At 37.3% G+C, this 16,918-nt stretch overlaps 1 long non-coding RNA gene across 1 annotated transcript in view; it reads right to left on the reverse strand.

Moving 5' to 3' along the window:
* Nucleotides 1–15,435: 15,435 nt before the first annotated feature.
* The window catches only part of LOC110580914, a 36,844-nt gene continuing 35,361 nt past the window's right edge, over nt 15,436–16,918 (reverse strand). The window contains exon 4 of the long non-coding RNA XR_002480369.1: nt 15,436–15,461. This is a non-coding gene — a long non-coding RNA (uncharacterized LOC110580914). The remainder of the gene's footprint in view (nt 15,462–16,918) is intronic.

Consider the following 16,918-nt stretch of genomic DNA (forward strand, 5'->3'; position numbering starts at 1 on the left):
GTACAGAAAAAGTTACTCTAAATCTAAAACCTCAGACTGCTACCTTTCCTTTAAAAAAGAAAAGTATATTTGTGTATAACTTGATGATTCAAATGCACTGTTAATATTGTGTAGAGTAGGACTTTAATTAATATGTTCATTTCCTCTTGTCTTTCTCTTATGTATATAATTTATGGTATAATATGTAGGATAGACCAGTATAATATGATAGGATCTTAAAAGGTCTTCTTTGGCTTCTGTGTGCTGAAATTCCTAACATGTGAGGCAGTCCTTTTAATAAAAAAACTCTAACAAAAGGCCCACTAAAATATGTACCTGCCTGGGAGGAGCATATTAAATTCAAAACTAAGAGGCAGTAATATATTAGTATGAATTTATTAACTAGGTTAGTTTCATAGCAACTAGAAAACAGTAGAATAAGGTCATAGAATACTGTAGAAAAAGAGTCGGGTGGACCACTATAATTTATGCTCCTGTGAGGCCAAGCATGGGTACACTGTGGGTTTATGGTATGGTGGATAAGGGGAGGTGGGATGTTCCTTGGATTATGTCTTCTCTCAGGTTTTTTATAATGCTAAAATTTTATGGATCTCCCACTGTAATAGTTCTGATAGATAGCACATACAATTACTTACCCCTAACATCAATGCTACATGCAAGTAGTCACTTAGTAAATGAGATTTATCTGATTTTTGAAGATATATAAATTCAGTTATGAAAGTGCCAGTTTTCACTGTAACAGTAATTTTATCAGATTTAAAGGACATTATCCAGCAAGCAGAAGAAAACAGTTTGACTCATATTATTCCTTGCTTTTTTTTTTTAAGCCAATACTCACACCTTATATATAAGAACTGGTGTATATGTAGATAGAATAATATATATTCACATTACTAATATATAGATTAGCATATATAAATATCCACCTAACAGATGTGATTTGAAAGCTATTGCAGAATTGTGTGCTATTCTGTCCAATGTCCCTGCCAGTGGAAATGTCCATTATTGAAATTTCTCCCTTACATGACACAATCAAGGTGAGGGCTTTCTCCTTTATTTTACAAACAGGGACATATTTTGCATTTTTTTCCTAGGAAGGAGGAAGGACATTTATGCATTTTTTTTTTCTGAGAAGGAGGAAGATGATGCTACCCTTTAATGAGAATGGTGTCTTTAGTTAGCTGGTGTCACACTGGAAAGTAGCAAAATGAGACCCCTGAGGGACATGTTTGAAGGGTTAAAGGGAAACGAAGAAGAGCAAAAGGGACTGAAAAATATTTTCTCATAGAAGTTAGTCTTTGACTTCATCTGTCATCTCTCAGATAGACTAAAGAGGGAAAAACAAATGACAATGACAATTTGACTCTCAACAGGTGTGTATCACGAGGGTGAGTGCGCATGTGTGTGGGTTTCTCACAGCATAAATAGGTGTTTTAGTCTGACTGGAGGCATGTGGTAGATCTTCATAAGTGATCAGCTATATCTATTGACCAAGTACTTCACTGTGCATAAGGCAATCTGATAGCGGCTGATAAACTATTAGCCAAGCTACACATATTTACAGAGCCTCTTTTATACATGGAAGTACATTTTTAACAGGAACTCTGTAATACCTTATTAAGAAGAAGGATAGGAAAATTTTAACCTATTGAGAGTGATTTTGGAATTAGTTTACTTAAAATCCCATCTGGCCCAGCCTAAAGGAAAGAGTTAATGGACCACCAAGAGATGCTTAATTAAAATTTCTCATATTGGTAGGGCCAATGATATTTTAAACAAAAGATGTGTTAGTAAATTACATCTATTAGCTATTCTTCTGCTAATGAAGAACCGTTTTTGCCATTGTATGATGAATTTGAACATAGTCACATTTCCACAAACTCAGAATTATGGCCTGGTGAGTAATGAAAGTAAAATGTCATCTAGTTCCATAAGCCAGTGACTGATGAATCATAATTCATGACCTTTTTAAAAAAAAAAAAAACTTGAGAAAAATGAAGTGTTTGAGCTACAGTCAACTTACATCACATTTCTTTCTTTAGGTTGTATTAATCAAAGCCCTTTGTGTAAGACAGCTAATTTGCAAGCAACTCAGATGATTTAGATGAACTCAGAAGTATTTCAAGTCATGTTTTTAACACATCTGTCTAACCTAAATGACATCATTAAGGGAGCTGCTTAAAAAATCGGTTGGCTAACTTGAGATAATACTTTGACTGCTTGGGATATTGTTGTCAATTCCACACAGTTTCAAATAAACAGCAAAGTTTGCAAGAACCTACTAACTTAAAATGGAGAGAGTTAGTGTGACTCTTTCCTAAGTAATTTTTAAAAAAATCACTTTTATTCAGCTTTCTCTAGTGTTAAGCAACAGTTTTTGTGCCCGCCTTATTCACATCATTTTGGGGGTGGGGAGACAGGCCAGACTTTCATCCACTCCACTTTCTCCTTCATGCCCAATAAGGTTAGCTACAACTGGTTTTTGGGAACTTCTTTGTGGTTCTGCTTACTCTAAAAAAATGCCCATAACAGCAGGCTACAGAGCTACTTTCTTCTTCCCTTTGTTTTGAAACCAGTCACTACTTTGGGTTAACAGAGACAAAACTGGAGTCATTACCTCTAGGTGTTCACATTAGAATGTACATTTGTCTACCTGCAGACAGATGGAAAATAAGATGCATGTGTGTGCATGCCTGGGCATGCATGTACGTGTGCGTGCTTGTGTGTGTATACGCGTCTGTGTGTGTGCATGTGTACATATGTGTTGCGGGCTTAGGAGGACAGCTGGGGAGACACCAAAAGCCTGCAGATGAGGGACTGTTGTGAGAGCTGGGCAGGTGAATCCTTGCTCCTGCAAATATCTAGTACATGACTTTCAACCAATCTCATAATGATTTTTGGTTTCCCATTCAGGAAATTAATATAATCATCTAATCCATCCCTGTCTTTTTACACACAGAGAAGACATCACATTAGAAACAACAGGAAAGGGAGGGACCAAGAAGAGAAGCAACCGTGGGGCATTTAGTCTCACTTATTACCAAGTGCCCTCCTTAAGGTGCTGGCCCCGTCTCCCGTATGCCCATGTGTGCGCAGATGCAGAGCTTCTTGAAAGAGCCTGCTTATTTCATGCCAGACCTTAGCTCTCTAACTCTCCTGTCTGAAATGTCTTCTCCCCTCCCTTGATCTGTCTAACCTCTACCTTTCAAGTTCAATTTGAGTGCTGCCTAATTCATGAAACTTTCTGAAATTTGTGAAAATGCCCTAAGTTAAAAGTGATCTTTTTCTCCTTTAATAATAAGTAATAATAATAATGGTAATAATAGTAACTAGTATTTTTTGAGTGCCTTCTATGTTCCGGGCATGATGCTCAGATCTCTGCACATAGTAACTCTTAGTAACTCACAACAAACCTCTGAGGTAGGTACTCTTATTGAGTAGATTTTTATTGATAAGGAAACAAGTTGGATCATTTTTCCAAGGCCACGTAGCTGGAAAATTATGAGTGAGGAAATCAGTCTGGCTCCAGAACCTACATTCTTGTTCCTTAGCCTATGCATTGGCATGACATAACTTTGAATTATAGTTACTGCAATAGGTATTTATTAAGCCATAGGCCTATCTATAGATAGAAACCACATCTTCCAAAGCTACCTATCCTCCAAGCATCTAGAAGACTGTTCTGTATGTATTAGGTATATAATATATGTTTACTTACCAAAAATGTACAAGGCAGGATGGGGAGAGTAATGTCATCAAATAAGAGAGAAGGAATTATTTTCCCTTACTAAATAAAAGTGCTAACATTAAGAACACATTAGACAAGATGGCAAATTGGACAGAGGTGGTGGCAAAGGAGATAAGAAAACAAAATTGATTCAAGGACCTTTAGAAGGAGAACAGATGGGATTAAATAAAGCTTTCATTATACAGTTTTTAATAATCTCCTCTGCCATGGTGGCAGATCTCTAAACTAAGGGAAATGCCCGGTTATTTTTATCTACCTCATATGCATTGGTATGAGTGTCAGGAAGATAAAATAAGATGTAGAGACAGCTTCCCTAGTACCAGATATAAGAGATGAGACCTAGCCCACCCTTTAGCTTTCATCGCATCTGCCAATTTCTGGCCTTGTAGGAAGGAAAATCGTATCAGCCAAGATTCAGATGTAGACAAAATGGACGCATAGAAATTATTTTGAATCATAAGCCACCTTGCCATGCTTTCATTAGCCCCAAGGACATATAATTTTCTCCTGACCAGAAGAAATGTGCTGAACAATTTTTCTTAGGCAAACTTCTGTTTATTATTATCTGACTTATTTCTATCAGTTGGACTTCAGTATACTTAAGAAAGAAAAGACTTAGTTAATGGTGTCTTTTTAAATGTTATTCAAGCATGTTTTTATGTAATTTGCACAATCATATTTTTCTATGTATTAACATCATAATTAAGAAATTCTATGACAGCTTATTTGATTTCTGCACCCTGAATTCCAAGAAATCTTGTGATTCACACTGACTTGTAGTATCTTGAGCTTAGAATATTTGCTTCAAAATGTATGATCTTAAAGTGATATTTAATTAATTTATAGAAAGTATTTATAGTCTGTTAATGTATTCAATGGTTATTTATGAAATATTAACAGATCAATACTTTTCTAGGTGCTTTAGAGGTTTTTCTATGGCACACATGAAAGATAACTATTTGTGTTACATATCAGTGCAAACAAAATTGGCTGCTCCCACCTGGAGGTGACCAGTCTTATGGACTCTGGTTGCCCCAAAGCCAGACTGGCCATCTTTTGGCTAGGCTATTCATATCTCACCACACCTTTGACCTGTTCACTAAATAAGTGGTACACAGTTTGGGAAGCTGTTTTGTAGAAGAAGTTCTTTTTTTGTCAGTAAAATATCATATCTTCCCTTAAAGAGATGATAATCTGTTTCAAGATACAGATCCTATATATTTATAATGAAGAAACAGTGATACAATGGAAAATAACAAATTGTATGGAAGGCAGATGAAGATGGGATGGGGGGAGACTTCAAACAGCGTTGCTTTGGGGGTTTGACCTTGAAGAATAAGTGGAATTAGCAGAGAAAGTAAAAACATTTTCTAGTAAAAGGGAAAAGCATAGTGGTACGTTCATTTGAAAAAGTAACTAGCTAGGGACTCTGAGAAACAAACAGGGTTTTAGAGGGGAGGGGGGAGGCGGGATGGGTTAGCCTGGTGATGGGTATTAAAGAGGGCATGTTCTGCATGGAGCACTGGGTGTTATACGAAAACAATGGATTGTGGATCACCACATCAAAAACTAATGATGTATCGTATGGTGACTAACATAACATAAAAAAAAAAAAAAGAAATCAGGCAAAGGATCCAGGGCCTGAAGTAAACACGCAATAAAAAAAAAATTATTAAGAGAAAAAAAAAAAGAAAAAGTAACTAGCCCATACAAGTAGCTGAAGCATAGGCTGAGTATATCAATGAATATGGATCTTACAGTTGGGGCCATGGGACTTCTCAGATTCTTTGGCTCTGGGTGAATATACTCTGACACCCCTCCCCACCCTCGTCATTGGCTTGGCCATTTGTCATGCTCTGGTCAGTAGAATGCAGCCAGAATGATACTGCATAATTTCAGCACGAAGCACTAAGGAGCACTGAAATCACATTTTCTACTTACTTGACTTGCACTCTTGTCATCTGACACCAGAAGAATATGCTTCAGGTCACCTGTGTTTTTAAAGGAAAATATGTGGGGTGCCTGGGTGGCTCAGTCGTTAAGCGTCTGCCTCAGGTCATGATCCCAATGTCCTGGGATGGAGCCCAGCATTGGGCTCCCTGCTTGGCGGGGAGCCTGCTTCTCCCTCTCCCTCTCCCACTCCCCCTGCTTGTGTTCCCTCTCTTGCTGTGTCTCTCTGTCAAAGAAATGAATAAAATCTTTTAAAAAATAAAATAAAAAATGAAGGAAAACATATGGCATAGAAATGAACCACAATAGAAGCCTAGCATCCAGCCTGGCTCAGCTAAGTACACCCTATGTCTGACTCACCGCCAAACAACAGAGTTGTAAATATGAAAAAACTTGTTGTTTTAATGTCATTGAGGCTTTTGGGGTTGTTCTGCAGCATGATTGCACAAAACTTTATAAATCCAGAAATTGGTACTAGAAATATGGTTCTTGTGTAACAAAAACATGAAGTTTGCAGCACTGGTGTTAGAATCAGACGGCAAAACATCTCTAATACAATCTAGAAGAATGGTGACCCTTGTTACATGGTGGTAAAACATTTGGTCAAACAGTTTGTCTGCAATAGCCTAGAAAATTAAAAAAGTACCTAATGAACTTGAGGCATAGATAAGGAGGTTCTGCGGGAGAAATGCTGATAGCCTGAGCTGGTCGTTGCTAACTGCAACAAAAGGCATTACAAAAGAGAGGTGTGCTCAGAAAATGTTGTGCTCTCAAGCAGAATTGAAAGGGATTATAGAGAGCCTAGAGATCTGTTTTTGCAAAATAAAATTGTTTCCTATCATACTGAAGAGGTCTTGGCCATTAAGGCATGTCCTCGGGGGCAAAACCTTATCTAATAATTGTTCTTTAGGGACAACTGCCTAACACCCATATATTGAGCTCACCCATCTGTAAACCAAGCTCATATTTTTTGGTCTGCTGTTAGCTGATATTAAGGGGCTTTGCTGATAGTGTAGATAACGATCTGTTGGAGAGATGCAGGTACAACACTAACTGGATGACACAGAGTCTGGTCTATCTGCTCTGCAGCTCACTCAGGCCCTCTGAACTTGCTTGTGCCTCATGCTGAATGCATCGTTTTTATCTTACGATTGATTGGTTGGCACCCACCTCACTCTCTGACTTGGTAAGTCCGACAGAACACAGCTCATCATGGGCAGCTCTGGTCACGTGGTCACTTGATGTGGTCTAGGCAGTCAGTCACTCCATCATTTCCAGGGCCTGGTAGCTGCAGAGAGCATGGCCTTGATTTGGAAACTCAAGTGGGTCTCTGTTGTGATTCTCACACCGGGGCTTGCCATAACCTCCACACATTGTCTTTTCCCATTATAGCTCTCTCTGTAGATGTACACCAATTTTTCTCCCACACAAATATGAGCAACTTCTGGTTCTTTTTTCTGATAAAGATAGAAAAGAATATATTTCACAGATCAATGGTTGCATAACATACATGTATAACACGGACCTGAGACCATGTTAATATTCCCTAGAAAAGAAAACTTATCTTGCACAGCAACTACAAATGGGATTACTGCTAGTTTGTGATAACCTATTGTCATCCTCCAGCATTTTCTATTTATTGCAGGGACCAGAGGGGTGTGTTAAATGGGGGATGAGAAAGGTATCCTGCATTTTTGATCTTTTAGGGTAGCATTAATTTCTGCTGTTCTCCATAGATCACTGTGAGAGATCTTACCTCATAAGTCATGGAACAAATGTGGGGGCTCTACCATTTACCAAGAATATCCATTCTAATTATTACTGATCAAAACAACAAATGACCTTGAGTGTGTCTGTGGACCCACTGCAAGCTAGACCTGGACTAGGACTCCATTTATTGTCTGCCCACATATGGCCCCAGACTAACAGGAGGTCTGTAATGACTATTATTGTCTCGAGGTATCAGTGTCAACTCAGACCCTACATACTAGTCCCTGAAATGTTTGAGTATATCCCTTTCCCCAGCATAAGAGTACCCTACTAAATGGTTATATAGCTCACTGAGGACAGACCGGAGGAAACCAAATATACTTATTGAGATGTCATGGTCCTTTCTTCCTGGGGACCTGGGCTCCCCTTCAGTCAATAGGTTCTAACCTAAAAATGGCTCATACCAGGAAACTGAACAAGATACTGCACATTTTATTAGGGATGGCTGCTCTCAGCCTCCTGATAATCCACCCTTGATTTCTTTTGATTGTGTAGGTTGAGTAATATTCCTTGTTGGCTACTCATCTATCTTGCACCTCTGGTTGTCATGTTCTATTAATGATCCCCATAACTTTCTGAAGTTCAGATCCCACTAATTACTACCCTAACTTTAATACTACTTAAAATAATTATACCCATTTTGCTTCTGATATTTAAATGCTACCACCTGGCCTCTATTGTTTTGTGATTTTATCATCCTCTTTGCTCTTAGAGAGCTCTATTCTATAATAGCATCTTCATGTTATCCCTGGCCCTCAGAGGGTAGTCATCCCTGACTATCTCAAAAAATGCTTACCAGTGAATTCATATTGCTTGGGCAAATGGAGTATCCTTTGGAGTCTCTCCCGTGTAATACAGATGACTGCTGTCATCTTTGTCCAAGACAAACACATTCTCTCTCCATTCAGCAGACACAGGGAGTGTGTTATAATCTCCCTACCACTATTTGACAGTATCTCTATAGAAGTTACTTATGAGTTACAAAGGGAAAATAATAACTGTACAGAAAGAAAACTGGCAGATATACTTTCACCACATGATCAAAGATAACATTTGCAAAACTAAACAAACCGATATGTGTCTAAAGCCCTGAGGAGAACATATCACTTCAGTGGTATTCCTATCCAAAATGTGTAGTTAAAACTTAATCATGAAGAAACATCAGACAAACACATATTGAGAGATATTTTGCAAAACAATTAACTTACACTCAAAAAAATTTCAAGGTCAAGAAACACCAAAAAGAAAAAGAAAAAAAAAAAAGAAAGAAAGAAAAAGAAAAAAAGGCTGAGTAACTGTTCCTGATCAAAATAAACTAAGATATGACAACAAAATACAGTGTATGGTGCTGGACTGAATCCTGGGTCATTACAACATAAAAGCTAGGGGTGCCTGGGTGGCTTAGTCAGTTAAGCGTCTGACTTTAGCTCAGGTCATGATGCCAGGACCCCTGGGATCCAGCCCTGTATGGGGCTCCCCACTCAGCAGGGAGTCTGCTTGTCCCTCTCCTTCTCCCTTTGCCCTCCCCCTCTCCCTCCTCCTCCACACCACTTATTCTCTCTCTCTCAAATAAGTAAATAAAATCTTTAAAAACAAACAAACAAACAAACAAAAACCATAGGAAAGCTGTAAGACATTATTAGGACAATTGACACAATTTGAATACAAACCATGGATTAGGTAAGAATTTTTAACTAATGTTAAATTTTCAGGCTTCGATAATTGTGTTCTGATTATATAAAAGAGTATCCTTGTTTTTAGGAAATACACATAGAAATATTTAGTTAGAAAGGACCACAGTATCTCCAAAGTATTCAAGTGGTTTTGGAGTGGGGAGGGAAGCACATATATGCAAAGAGGGTGAGAGAGAAGGGGGGAGGAGAGGAAAACGGAGGGAATGAGGAAGCAAATGATGCAAAATGTAATTGGTGAACCTGAGTAAAGTAAAATAAATACAGAAATTGTGAACAAATATTACATGATATGTTTACTAACTAGAATTTAAATAAAAACTTGACACAAAAAAATAGAGTATATGGAAATTCTGTAAATTCTTGCAACTTGTCTCTATGTTTGAAGTTACACCAAAATAAACATTGCTGAAACAATACTGGTGCTTAAAGGAGCAGATCCAATAAATGAAACTCTTCATATAAAGCTCTACTTTAATGAGATTCATTTCTGGTGGGGAATGTTACATCATAGGAATAAGTAGAAAGATAGGCTAGCAGGCCGACTATTAAGACATGTTCTGGCTAAGAATCATGAACTTCAGTGCTATTTTAGATTTTAGTCAAAATGATGAGTGTGTAAGAGTGCTTTACTAAGTGTTTTGTGTGCATATGTGTATATGATGGCTTTTTCCATATTTCCATATTCTATTTCCAATGAGAACTTGACTGGACCAGTGTTTACCAGTCTCTTTGGGCTTATACGAGAGTCTTATTCTCCTTCATGGTAATGTATAATCTTTTGGAAATTCTTATAAATTAAAAAAAAAAAAAGCTTATTTAAAAGTAGATGATTCTACCTAAGTGTTTGTAGGCAATTATTAACTTAATTATGGCATTTGGTAATATTAAGTATGAAAGCAAATTTCTTGTCATGTAAATCATATTATTTAACACAGGTATACACTTCCTTATATTAAATTAGTGTTGTGAGAAAATGCACGACCTGTTACAAAACAAATTAAAAAATTTGTTGTATTTGGCTGTAGGAAGTCATATATGAAAATGTCGGTTGGTGTTTAACTATTGTACATGTTAAGGTGTATCAACAAAAGCTGATACTATGATGTTAGAAATTTTTACATTTAGAATGTTTAAAAAAGTTTTTAAAAATCAGTAAGCTTAGTTTTATAATGTTTGAATTTTCTTTCAAATTAAGGAGATAAGAGAATGGCTTTTATGTTATTATGTGCAGATATTTCTCTGAGCATGAAAAGGTCCATCTAGATTCAATTCTTCATCTATTATTCCGCTTCAAAAATTGGTTTAGGAACAATAGGACTATAAAATAAGGTACTAGGCAAAAATTTTGATTAGATGAATGAAACTGATCCAGTGAAGATAATCTTGAGGGAAATCTATAACATCATTATTTTTTAATGCTCCTCATTAAGTTATATTTTAACAGCAGTGCTCTTCAAGCTTCCTGTCTTTATTCAGTGGCCCATTAGAGGTATAAATAAAACAGCATATGACCACAAATAAAGAGTTTAAAATTGTCTAATGATCCAAGCTTCCATGCTGACAAATTCAGCTAAGGGGTAACCTGAAGGAGAGGCCAGTCATGCGCCTAGTCATATGATTAATGCTAGTCCCGAACCTCTTGCTTGATACGTATTTTAGGGCTCGAAACTTAAACAATTGTTTTATTTACTAATCCCAAAGTAGAGATTTGAATGGATACCTTTATGGCCTGTAACCACATCCAGTAGGAAGTTCTGCATAGCCACCCGGGTGCCTTCCAGGTCTTTCAGTGGCTCCAGTCAGGGAAATTATGGATGCCTTGGGTTGTTAAGCTAAATTAAAGCCCAAATAATCAAAGAGAAGGGAGAGAAAAAGGAGACACACAAAAGTTCTTAGTGAAAGCAAAATAATTAGAGAAGCAAGAAAAAAATAGTAGTTAAGGATAGAACATTACTATGGATTAGAAATGTGCTGTGTTCATATGACATTAAAAAAAAAATCAATTCCAATGATGGGCATTCTTTTCCTCTGTGGTTTTTTTTTGTTTTGTTTTGTTTTTTAATAAAAAAGGTATAACCATTCTTGTGGAAAACAGCACAGAAATTTCCAAAGGAAAAACAAAACAATATCAACCATAATGCCATCCAGAATTAACCACTTTTAAGATTCTGGTTTTGGTCTTTCAGTATTTTATCTAAAAAATAGAACAGTGAACACATGAACACACACACACACACACACACACACACACACCCCACACACACACACCATGGTGGAAAGGCAGATTAGGGTAATGGTTAATAGCCTCTAAAGTCAGGATGTCTGAATGGCTCAGTCAGTTAAGCATCTGCCTTTAGTTCAGGTCATGATCCCAGAGTCCTGGGATCTAATCCAGCACCAGGCTCCCTGCTCAGTGGGGAGTCTACTTCTCCCTCTACCCCTCCCCCTTGCTCATACTCTCTCTCTCTCTCACTCTCTCTCTCTCCCACTCTCTCTCTCTCAAATAAATGAATAAAATCTTTAAAAAGAAAAGTAGTCTCTAAAGCCAGAGTACATGGTTCTCAATCCTGTCTCTGACACTTATAAGCTGTGTGTCCTTGCACACATTTACTTGACCTCTCTGTGCTTTAATTCCACATCTTTAAAGTTGGGATAACATTGACGTCATAGAGTTTTATGAGAATCAAACGGATTGACATCTATAAAGCTTCTAGAATAGTGCCTACAATACAGAAAGTAGTATATAATGTTTATATTTTTGTCTCTAATTATATATAGTTTTACAAAAAAGTGGTACCACATTGTATATATTATAATAGATCTTATGTTTTTCCAATCTGGTTATAGCCCTTTAGGAAAATCTGCTTTTCCATGCTTTTCTTGCATGTCGGGGTCTTTAAGAGTGTCCAATAAATAAATATCAATTAATACCAGCTTCCCCCTCATCCTAATTGTGAGTCAGTTGAAAAATAAGACAGAGAAGTGTAACAGAGAGAGTCCAAAATATCACTTCCAGTACTGAACAAGCTGGTACGAGGGATGTGGCTTACTTCTGTTGGCAAGCACGCCTCCTTACAGTTGGCCACCAGATACATAAGCTTCCCCAAGTAAGTCCTTGGATCATAATAGCCCTCTCACACGGAATAAGTGAGGTTACGGAGAGGACAGGCATGTCATGCCAGTGGAATTCTATCTGCCTTGGAAAGGTTTTACTTCTGACTTTAATGTCCTTTAAAAGCTTGCTTGTTGAAGCAGTCTGACAAAGCACGTAGTGGTAACTCAGACTGTGTATCTCAGATCTCTTTGGACATTTTCCCCACATATAACTTGAATAAGCAAGCTGGATATGCCTTGCCAAGTGAAGATTTGGTGACCACAACTGTGCTTACATGATGTAAAAGTAGTTGATTAATGTAGGAGTCAATTGAAAATTGGTTCATTTGGTGCAAAGCCTCATGTCTTCTTGGGTATCACAAAGAGACTGCAAAGTTTGTGTATGTAATGTCGAGAGCTGGCCAATTATGTGACTAGTTAAATCTCCTGTGTCTATTACTAAGAATTTAGAGCATTAATGATTGAAGGTATATCATCCAGTAATACAAATAGCTACCCTTCACTGAATGCTGATTGTGTGCTCACATCATGTTATACATTTATTACATTTTATCTTAATTCTACTGCAGCTGATTGTGGTTGAATTGGTTATTTGTTTTTCTGCCTCCTATTCTCTGATCCTCTCTGTATCCTGACACTGACTTCTGAAAACTAAATTTCCCAGGCTCTCTTGCATCTGATTTCCTGTTAGTTTGTCAACGACAGGTATTGATGTGAGACTGGAGTTGTTAAAATCAAAAGAAACAAGATCAGTCTTGGAAATTCCTGGAGCAGACAAAACCAGTTTACTTGTTACAAATAAAGCTTAGCTTATTTTTGCAAGACTAACTGGATGTGGGTAATTTCTTGCTTATGCTTCTGGAAATTGTAAGGAAAACTTAAACTCTTTCCATAAAGTTGATATGAAGTAACCACTGACCAATTCACTATCACTTAAGAAAATTCTAATATTCTGACCAACTACTGAAAAAATGAAACAGTAACTGTTTTCTTACTATATAAGATGCTTTATAATAATATACTCCTGAGCCTCATTCCATGTTTTGGTTTGAGTGCTCCTGGTTTTGCAAACTTTCTTTTTTTGGTGTGTGCACAGCAAACTTTTACTAATTACTACTTCAGTGATTCATTGGTTTGACTTCTGTTATTTCTGAACTTTTGACAGAGTTGTAAAGAGAAGAAAAGCCAAGGCATACCTACCCTCTGTAGGTGGTGCTTCTGGTAGGGGCTGTATATCCTTGAGGACTCTTGGTCCTACAGCTCAGGCCTTTTCCCTTTTTGATTCAGCCTTAAGCGTGGGAGTAACTTTTTACTGGTATAAATCTCTGGATTGCACACCATATGCCCAGTTTGGCTTTTAAACTCTTCTGATACTTTTATAAGTGGTTTTCCATATTAAATTCTTTTACTGAACTACCTGTCATGAGTTCTATTTTCCTGTCTGGACCTTGGCTGATAGGAAAGATAGAGACTGTCTTCATTGTTTGGATAGATTAAGGTGACTTGTACAAAATCACACAGCTAGTTTAACAACAAGCTTTCAAACCAGCTGGGCTTCATTTCAAAGCCCAAGTACTTAAACTATTGTGCTGTACTTAAATGGTATTCCAAATGAATACACAAACAAAAAGTTTTCATTAATTGCCTCTTCCCAGTACTTAGGTCAAATTGTCTGCATTATGGCACTAGCTAGCTATGATTATCATTTAATTATCTATCTCTCCCAATAGCTTATGAGCAGGCACATATGTTATTCATCTTTGTATTCCTAGCACAACCACTGTGCTTGGAATGCAGTAGAGTCTTCATAAATACTTGGGGAATGAATGAATAATAATCATTGCCATCTATGGAGTAACTATTTCATTCCAACAACCCCACAAGGAGCATTATGTAAATTTTATAACTCAATCTTCATTAACAATCTTGCTAGGTAGGCATAAACACATAACTATCCCACATCTTAGGTAAGGAAAAATAGGCTCCAAGAGTTTAAACACTCACAACTGAACTAGAATTTGCTAACTGGGCTTCAAATTCTGACAGTTTTACTATATCTAGCTGCCTCCATTAAAGTGAATGAACAAATACATAAATCAATGGGTTGGGGAAAAATAGAAACATTTTATTGGATTTTCAGTTACTTGGGGAGCTTTATAAACATAAAATCTTATCTCTATGAGGAAAAGGAGCAACTCAGTATCTACATGCCAGACTTTAATGAAGGAACATGTTTTTGTATCCAAAATTAGGTCTATACAGGCAAAAGGAAGAAAAGAATTGGGATAATAATCTGAAGAAATGAAAGAGTTTAAACTGCAAGTGTGGAAGGGGTGCCCAAGTGGCTCAGCTGGTTGAGCCTCCTACTCTTGGTTTCGGCTTAGGACATGATCTCAGGGTCATGATCTCAGGGTTGTAAGATCAAGCTGGGGCCAGGCCTTGAACTCAGTTAGGTCAGCAGGGAGTCCACTTGAGATTCTCTCCCTCTGCCTCCACCTCCGCCCCTGCTAATGCTCTTTTGTTCTCTCTCTAAAATAAAAAAAATCTTTAAAAAAAATTGCAAGTGTGGAAAACAATGGCTATTCTCATAATTATCTAATCATTCTCTAGAATGCCTTGGCATGGGATAAAACACTGACGATATTTACAATCAGTTCTCCTAAAGATTTAGAAGTCAGGTTTCAGATTTACTTTTCCACATCTTGGTCTGTTATCCAGAGTTAGACAGTATGTTATCCAAAGTAACAGGGTAGGTATTTTTATTCCTGGGTTGCTGATGGAGATTTTTGTGCTTGTGTTTTTGTGTGTTCCATTCTTTGCTTTGAATGGTGTAATCAATGTATTAGCCTATGACTCAGTTAAGTTTCTCCTCTACTTTTGCCTGAAGTTATGCATTCCTGGTTCCTCCTCTGAATGTAGGAAGTAAAATAATGCCTATATTTGTAAGGCTGATTTGCAGAATCCATTATCTTATTTTTTGATTTCAGATGAAAATGAACTAATAGAAGAAAAATAATTTGGAAGGCATCACACAAAGAGTTATTGTTGCTTCTTCTTCTTCTTCTTTTTTTTTTTTTTTTGGTCTTATTGGCACTTACTTGATTTGGTATTGGCTGAAATTATTTCAGCTGGATACCACCAAGAGGCTGTTCTTTTTTTGCAGAGTTAGGAGTGATTTGAAGATTCTGGAAATAAACAACTTTCATAAGATTTTTGCTGGTGCAGCCCTCTCTTTTTTTTTTCCCCAGGGGAAGGATGTTCTCTTAGGTCTTCTTCATGTATGTACGACTAGTTTTGTCATGATAAAGGAAAGCCTTTATTTTTATTAATTCAATAGTATAGAAAAATGTAAAATTAAACATATGTATTTCCCCCTGGTGATTTATAGTAATAAAAAACTGTGTCTAGATACTTAACACTGGGGGAAAGGCACAAACAAGACCATTTATTTGTTTTGTAAAACATTGTATTCTTCTGTGATTGAGACATATCACTAAGGGCTGACAACCCAGGGGTGCCAAAAACCAGGAGCATTGCTATTCAATGGTTATAGAGTTTCAGTCATGCAAGATGAAAAAACTCTAGAGGTCCAATGACCCCAGATATACATTTAGTTAACAATTCTATAATGTGCTTTCACCACAGCTACAAAACAAAACAAAAACAAAGAACCCCAGTAGGGTTGTGATGAGTAGGTACGGAAGAAACTCAACCACATTTGTGCAAGAATGCATACTAAAGAATTACCTGCCCCCATTTGAATGCTGAGAAGGAGTTAAAGAAGGAAAATGCTTCTACACTTAATAAAACTTGAGCAAGTTGTTTTCATTAACAGTAATGATTGATGGGGATTTGTTGGTGACACTGTGGTCCCAGTAGCAGAAGTCACCGTATAAACAAAACTGTGCTAACAAAAGGGGTCTGTTCACATGACTGGCACTGGCAGGGCCACGAGGATATGAAGAAACAACGGGTATGTTTCCTGATTTGGAGCCAAAGTACTCAACAGTGATTGTGACATTAACTATTGGATTTAATGAATTTTTTTAAATAAATAGATTTCATTGGTTCATTTATTTATTTTCCTCCATTAAAATTTTTAAAATGGGGTCACCTGGGTGGCTCAGTCGTTAAGCGTCTACCTTCGGCTCAGGTCATGATCCCAGCGTCCTGGGATCGAGCCCCACATCCGGCTCCCTGCTCCGCGGGAAGCCTGCTTCTCCCTCTCCCACTCCCCCTGCTTGTGTTTCCTCTCTCGCTGTCTCTCCCTGTCTGTCAAATAAATAAATTTTTAAAAAATCTTGAAAATTTTTAAAATGTGTCTGAAAAGCTAAAATGTTTTAGGGAACGTTTAGTGTTAACTCAATCACATTTAATTCCTTCCAGGTGCTTAGCTTCAAACAGCTACCTCTTACCCCAGTCAAGACAACTGTTTATAAAACTTTTCTCAAGACAATAAACACATTTTGAACAAATCTTTGAGGCATGGTGATAAAAACTGCTCAAGATGGGTACATAGTATCACAATGCAGAGATGGAACTAGAGAATTCCTGTTTGTGGGGATTTTCTGTGTCACTAACTCCACATTCTGTGTCCTGTGGTTGCTGCATAGGAAAAATAGGCATTGAGAATAGTCATGAC

Source organism: Neomonachus schauinslandi, chromosome 5, assembly GCF_002201575.2.
Source record: "Neomonachus schauinslandi chromosome 5, ASM220157v2, whole genome shotgun sequence".
Lineage (NCBI taxonomy): Eukaryota > Metazoa > Chordata > Mammalia > Carnivora > Phocidae > Neomonachus > Neomonachus schauinslandi.